Here is a 7,368-nt window from a genome sequence, read left to right as displayed (position 1 = left end):
AATGCACTTCAGTGACTCGAGAGAGTGCACTGGCACCACTGGGGATGCACTGCAGTGACTCCAGAGAGTGCACTGGCACCACTGGGAATGCACTGCAGTGACTCCAGAGAGTGCACTGGCACCAGTGGGGATGCAGTGCAGTGAGTCCAGAGAGTGCACTGGCACCACTGGGGATGCACTGCAGTGACTCTAGAGAGTGCACTGGCACCACTGGGGATGCAGTGCAGTGAGTCCAGAGAGTGCACTGACACCACTGGGGATGCAGTGCAGTGACTCCAGAGAGTGCACTGACACCACTGGGGATGCACTGCAGTGACTCTAGAGAGTGCACTGGCACCACTGGGGATGCAGTGCAGTGAGTCCAGAGAGTGCACTGGCACCACTGTTGATGCAGTGCAGTGAGCCCAGAGAGTGCAGTGGCACCACTGGGGATGCACTGCTGTGAGTCCAGAGAGTGCACTGGCACCACTGGGCATGCACTGCAGTGAGTCCAGAGATTGCACTGGCACCACTGGGGATGCAGTGCAGTGAGTCCAGAGAGTGCACTGGCACGACTGGGGATGCAGTGCAGTGACTCCAGAGAGTGCACTGGCACCACAGAGGATGCACTGCAGTGAGTCAAGAGAGTGCACTGGCACCACTGGGGATGCAGTGCAGTGAGTCCAGAGACTGCACTGGCACCACTGGAGCTGCACTGCAGTGAGTCTAGAGATTGCACTGGCACCACTGGGGATTCACTGCAGTGAGTCCAGAGAGTGCACTGGCACCACTGTTGATGCAGTGCAGTGAGTCCAGAGAGTGCAGTGGCACCACTGGGGATGCACTGCAGTGAATCCAGAGAGTGCACTGGCACCACTGGGGATGCAGTGCGGTGAGTCCAGAGAGTGCACTGGCACCACTGGGGATGCAGTGCAGTGAGTGCAGAGAGTGCACTGGCACCACTGGGGATGCACTGCAGTGAGTCCAGAGACTGCACAGGCACTACTGTTGATGCAGTGCAGTGAGTCCAGAGAGTGCACTGGCACCACTGGCGAAGCACTGCAGTGAGTCCAGAGAGTGCACTGGCACCTCAGGGGCTGCACTGCAGTGAGTCCAGAGTGTGCACTGGCACCACTGGGGATGCACTGCAGTGAGTCCAGAGAGTGCAGTGGCACCACTGGGGATGCACCTCGGTGAGTCCAGAGAGTGCACTGGCACCACTGGGGATGCAGTGCAGTGAGTCTAGAGAGTGCACTGGCACCACTGGGGATGCAGTACAGTGAGTCTACAGAGTGCACTGGCACCACTGGGGATGCACTGCAGTGACTCCAGAGAGTGCACTGGCACCAGTGGGGATGCAGTGCAGTGAGTCCAGAGAGTGCACTGGCACCAGTGGGGATGCACTGCAGTGACTCTAGAGAGTGTACTGGCACCAATGGGGATGCAGTGCCGTGAGTCCAGAGAGTGCACTGACACCACTGGGGATGCAGTGCAGTGACTCCAGAGAGTGCACTGGCACCACTGGGATGCAGTGCAGTGAGTCAAGAGAGTGCACTGGCACCACTGGGGATGCACTGCAGTCAGTCCAGAGAGTGCAGTGGCACCACTGGGGATGCAGTGCAGTGAGTCCAGAGAGTGCACTGGCACCACTGGGGATGCAGTGCAGTGAGTCCAGAGAGTGCACTGGCACCACTGGGGATGCACTGCAGTGAGTCCAGAGAATGCACTGGCACCACTGGGGATGCAGTGCTGTGACTCCAGAGAGTGCACTGGCACCACTGGGGATGCACTGCAGTGAGTCCAGAGATTGCACTGGCCGTAATGGGGATGCAGTGCAGTGACTCGAAAGAGTGCACTAGTACCACTGCGGATGCACTGCAGTGAGTCCAGAGAGTGCACTGGCACCACTGGGGATACAGTACAGTGAGTCCACAGAGTGCACTGGCACCACTGAAGCTGCACTGCAGTGAGTCCAGAGATTTTACTGGCACCACTGGGGATGCAGTGCAGTGAGTGCAGAGAGTGCACTGGCACCACTGTTGATGCAGTGCAGTGAGTCCAGAGAGTGCACTGGCACCACTGGAGCTGCACTGCAGTGAGTCCAGAGATTTTACTGGCACCACTGGGGATGCAGTGCAGTGAGTGCAGAGAGTTCACTGGCACCACTGTTGATTCAGTGCAGTGAGTCCAGAGAGTGCACTGGCACCACTGGGGATGCACTGCAGTGAGTCCAGAGAGTGCACTGGCATCACTGGGGATGCACCTCGGTGAGTCCAGAGAGTGCACTGGCACCACTGGGGATGCAGTGCAGTGAGTGCAGAGAGTGCACTGGCACCACTGGGGATGCAGTGCAGTGAGTCCAGAGAGTGCACTGGCACCACTGGGGATGCAGTGCAGTGAGTCCAGAGAGTGCACTGGCACTACAGGGGATGCACTGCAGTGAGTCCAGAGAGTGCACTGGCACCACCGGGGATGCACTGCAGTGAGTCCAGAGAGTGCACTGGCAGCACTGGGGATGCAGTGCAGTGAGTCCAGAGAGTGCACTGGCAGCACTGGGGATGCAGTGCAGTGAGTCCAGAGAGTGCACTGGCACCACTGCGGATGCACTGCAGTGAGTCCATGGAGTGCCCTGGCACCAATGGTGATGCAGTGCAGTGAGTCCAGAGATTGCACTGGCACCACTGGGGATGCACTGCAGTGAGTCCATAGAGTGCACTGGCACCACTGTGGATGCAGTGTAGTGAGTCCACAGAGTGCACTGGCACCACTGGGGATGCAGTGCAGTGAATCCAGAGAGTGGACTGGCACCACTGGGGATGCAGTGCAGTGAGTCCAGAGAGTGCACTGGCACCGCTGGGGATGCAGTACAGTGAGTCCAGAGAGTGCACGGGCACCACTGGGGATGCACTGCAGTGACTCCAGAGAGTGCACTGGCACCGCTGGGGATGCAGTGCAGTGAGTCCAGAGAGTGCACTGGCACCACTGGGGATGCAGTGCAGTGAGTCCAGAGAGTGCACTGGCACCACTGGGGATGCAGTGCAGTGAGTCCAGAGAGTGCACTGGCACCATGGGGTTTTAGTGCAGTGAGTCCAGAGAGTGCACTGGCACTGCTGGTGATGCAGTGTAGTGAGTCCAGAGAGTGCACTGGCACCACTGGGGATGCAGTGCAGTAAGTCCAGAGAGTGCACTGGCACCACTGGCGATGCAGTGCTGTGAGTCCAGAGAGTGCACTGGCACCACTGGGGATGCAGTGCAGTGAGTCCAGAGAGTGCACTGGCACCACTGGGGATGCAGTGCAGTGAGTCCACAGAGTGCACTGGCAACACTTGGGATGCACTGCAGTGACTCCAGAGAGTGCACTGGCACCATAGGGGATGCGGTGCAGTCAGTCCAGAGAGTGCACTGGCAACACTGGGGATGCACTGCAGTGAGTCCACAGAGTGCACTGGCACCACTGGGGATGCACTGCAGTGAGTGCAGAGAGTAAACTGGCACCACTGGGGGTGCAGTGCAGTGAGTGCAGGGAGTGCAATGGCACCACTGGGGATGCACTGCAGTGACTCCAGAGAGGGCACTGGCAGCACTGAGGATGCAGTGCAGTGAGTCCAGAGAGTGCACTGGCACCACTGGGGATGCACTGCAGTGAGTCCAGAGAGTGCACTGGCACCACTGGGGATGCACTGCAGTTAGTCCAGAGTGTGCATTGGCACCACTGGGGATGCAGTGCAGTGAGTCCAGAGAGTGCACTGGCACCACTGCGGATGCACTGCAGTGACTCCAGAGAGTGCACTGGCACCACTCGGGATGCAGTACAGTGAGTCCAGAGATTGCACTGGCACCACTGGTGATGCAGTGCAGTGAGTCCAGAGAGTGCACTGGCACCACTGTGGATGCAGTGCAGAGAGTCCACAGAGTGCACTGGCTCCACTGGGGATGCAGTGCAGTGAATCCAGAGATTGGACTGGCACCACTGGGGATGCAGTGCAGTGAGTCCAGAGAGTGCACTGGCACCACTGGGGATGCACTGCAGTGACTCCAGAGAGTGCACTGGCACCGCTGGGGATGCAGTGCAGTGAGTCCAGAGAGTGCACTGGCACCACTGCGGATGCACTGCAGTGACTCCAGAGAGTGCACTGGCACCACTGGGGATGCAGTACAGTGAGTCCAGAGACTGCACTGGCACCACTGGGGATGCACTGCAGTGACTCCAGAGAGTGCACTGGCACCGCTGGGGATGCAGTGCAGTGAGTCCAGAGAGTGCACTGGCACCACTGGGGATGCACTGCAGTGACTCCAGAGAGTGCACTGGCACCACTGGGGATGCACTGCAGTGAGTCCAGAGAGTGCACTGGCACCACTGGGGATGCACTGCAGTGAGTCCGGTGAGTGCACTGGCACAAAAGGGGATGCACTTCAGTGAGTCCACAGAGTGCACTGGCACCGCTGGGGATGCAGTGCAGTGAGTCCAGAGAGTGCACTGGCACCACTGGGGATGCACTGCAGTGAGTCCAGAGAGTGCACTGGCACCACTGGGGATGCAGTGTAGTGAGTCCAGAGAGTGCCCTGGCACCACTGGGGATGCAGTGCAGTGAGTCCAGAGAGTGCACTGGCACCACTGCGGATGCACTGCAGTGAGTCCAGAGAGTGCACTGGCACCACTGGGGATGCAGTACAGTGAGTCCAGAGATTGCAGTGGCACCACTGGTGATGCAGTGCAGTGAGTCCAGAGAGTGCACTGGCACCACTGTGGATGCAGTGCAGAGAGTCCACAGAGTGCACTGGCACCACTGGGGATGCAGTGCAGTGAGTCCAGAGAGTGCACTGGCACCACTGGGGATGCACTGCAGTGAGTCCAGAGAGTGCACTGGCACCACTGGGGATGCAGTGTAGTGAGTCCAGAGAGTGCACTGGCACCACTGGGGATGCACTGCAGTAAGTCCAGAGAGTGCACTGGCACCACTGGCGATGCAGTGCTGTGAGTCCAGAGAGTGCACAGGCACCAGTGGGGATCACAGTATCACAGATTTCTAGGTTGGAAGAGACCTCAAGATCATCGAGTCCAACCTCCGACCTAACTCTAAGTACTCCACTAAACCATATCGCTAAGCTCTACATCTAAACGTCTTTTAAAGACCTCCAGGGATGGTGACTCCACCACCTCCCTGGGCAGCCCGTTCCAATGCTTAATAACCCTTTCGGTAAAGAAGTACTTCCTAACATCCAACCTAAAACTCCCCTGTCGCAACTTTCGCCCATTCCCCCTCGTCCTGTCACCAGGCACGTAGGAGAACAGACCAACCCCCACCTCTTTACAGCCTCCTTTAAGGTAACTGTAGAGAGCGATAAGGTCGCCCCTGAGCCTCCTCTTCTCCAGGCTGAACAAGCCCAGCTCCCTCAGCCGCTCCTCGTAAGACTTGTTCTCCAGACCCCTCACCAGCTTGGTCGCCCTTCTCTGGACTCGCTCGAGCACGTCCATGTCCTTCCTGTAGCGAGGGGCCCAAAACTGAAGACAGTACTCGAGGTGCGGCCTCACCAGAGCCGAGTACAGGGGCACAATCACTTCCCTAGACCTGCTGGCCACACTGCTTCTTATGCAGGCCAGGATGCTGTTGGCCTTCTCGGCCACCTGGGCACACTGCTGGCTCATATTCAGCCGACTATCAACCAATACTCCCAGGTCCCTCTCGGCCAGGCAGCTTTGCAGCCACTCATCTCCCAGCCTGTAGCTCTGCTTGGGGTTGTTGCGCCCCAGGTGCAGGACCCGGCACTTGGCCTTGTTGAACTTCATGCAGTTGACCTCAGCCCATCGCTCCAGCGTATCCAGATCCTCCTGCAGAGCCTTCCTGCCCTCGAGCAGATCGACACACGCACTTAGCTTGGTGTCATCTGCAAACTTACTGAGGGTGCACTGGACGCCCTCATCCAGATCATCGATAAAGATATTAAAGAGGACCGGCCCCAGTACCGAGCCCTGGGGGACACCACTAGTGACCGGCCTCCAACTAGATTTGACTCCATTCACCACAACTCTCTGGGCCCGGCTATCCAGCCAGTTTCTAACCCAGCGAAGCGTACGCCAGTCCAAGCCCCGAGCAGCCAGTTTCTTGAGGAGAATGTTGTGGGGAACTGTGTCAAAAGCCTTACTGAGGTCAAGGTAGACCACATCCACAGCCTTTCCCTCATCCACCAAGCGCGTCACTTGGTCATAGAAGGAGATCAGGTTCGTCAAGCAGGACCTACCTTTCATAAACCCATGCTGACTGGGCCTGATCGCCTGCTTGCCCTGCAAGTGCCGCGTGTTGACCCTCAAGATAATCTGCTCCATGAGCTTTCCTGGCACTGAGGTCAAACTGACAGGCCTATAGTTCCCCGGGTCTGCCCTGCGGCCCTTCTTATAGATGGGCGTCACATTGGCAAGCCGCCAGTCAACTGGGACCTCCCCTGATAGCCAGGACTTCCGATAAATGATGGTAAGCGGCTCGGCCAGCTCCTCCGCCAGTTCTTTCAGTACCCTCGGGTGCATCCCATCCGGCCTCATCGACTTGCGCACATCCAAGCTCCGTAGCAGGTCGCCAACCATTTCCTCATGGATAGCGAAGGCCACATCCTGCTCCCCATCCCCTTCCACCAGCTCAAGGCACTGGGTATCCAGAGAACAACCGGTACTGCCGCTAAAGACTGAGGCAAAGAAAGGGATGCACTGCAGTGACACCAGAGAGTGCACTGGCACCACAGGGGATGCAGTGCAGTGACTCCAGAGAGTGCACTGGCACCACTGGGGATGCAGTGCAGTGAGTCCAGAGAGTGCACTGGCACCAGTGGGGATGCAGTGCAGTGAGTCCAGAGAGTGCACTGGCCCCACTGGGGATGCAGTGCAGTGACTCCAGAGAGTGCACTGGCACGACTGGGGATGCAGTGCAGTGAGTACAGAGAGTGCACTGGCACCACTGGGGATGCAGTGCAGTGAGTCCAGAGAGTGCACTGGCACCACTGGGGATGCAGTGCAGTGAGTCCAGAGAGTGCACTGGCACCACTGGGGATGCAGTGCAGTGACTCCAGAGAGTGCAGTGGCACAAGTGGGGATGCAGTGCAGTGACTCCAGAGAGTGCACTGGCACCAGTGGGGATGCAGTGCACTGACTCCAGAGAGTGCGCTTTCACCAGTGGCGATGCACTGCAGTGAGTCCAGAGAGTGCACTGGCACCAGTGGGGATGCAGTGCACTCTCTGGAGTCATTGCACTGCATCCCCAGTGGTGCCAGTGCACTCTCTGGAGTCACTGCAGTGCATCCCCAGTGGTGCCAGTGCACTCTCTGGACTCACTGCACTGCATCCCCAGTGGTGCCAGTGCACTCTCTGGATTCACTGCAGTGCATCCCCAGTGGTGCCAG

This window comes from Anser brachyrhynchus (genome assembly GCF_964034855.1).
Source record: "Anser brachyrhynchus genome assembly, contig: SCAFFOLD_174, whole genome shotgun sequence".
In the NCBI taxonomy this organism is placed as follows: domain Eukaryota; kingdom Metazoa; phylum Chordata; class Aves; order Anseriformes; family Anatidae; genus Anser; species Anser brachyrhynchus.
This window is presented reverse-complemented; position numbering follows the sequence as displayed.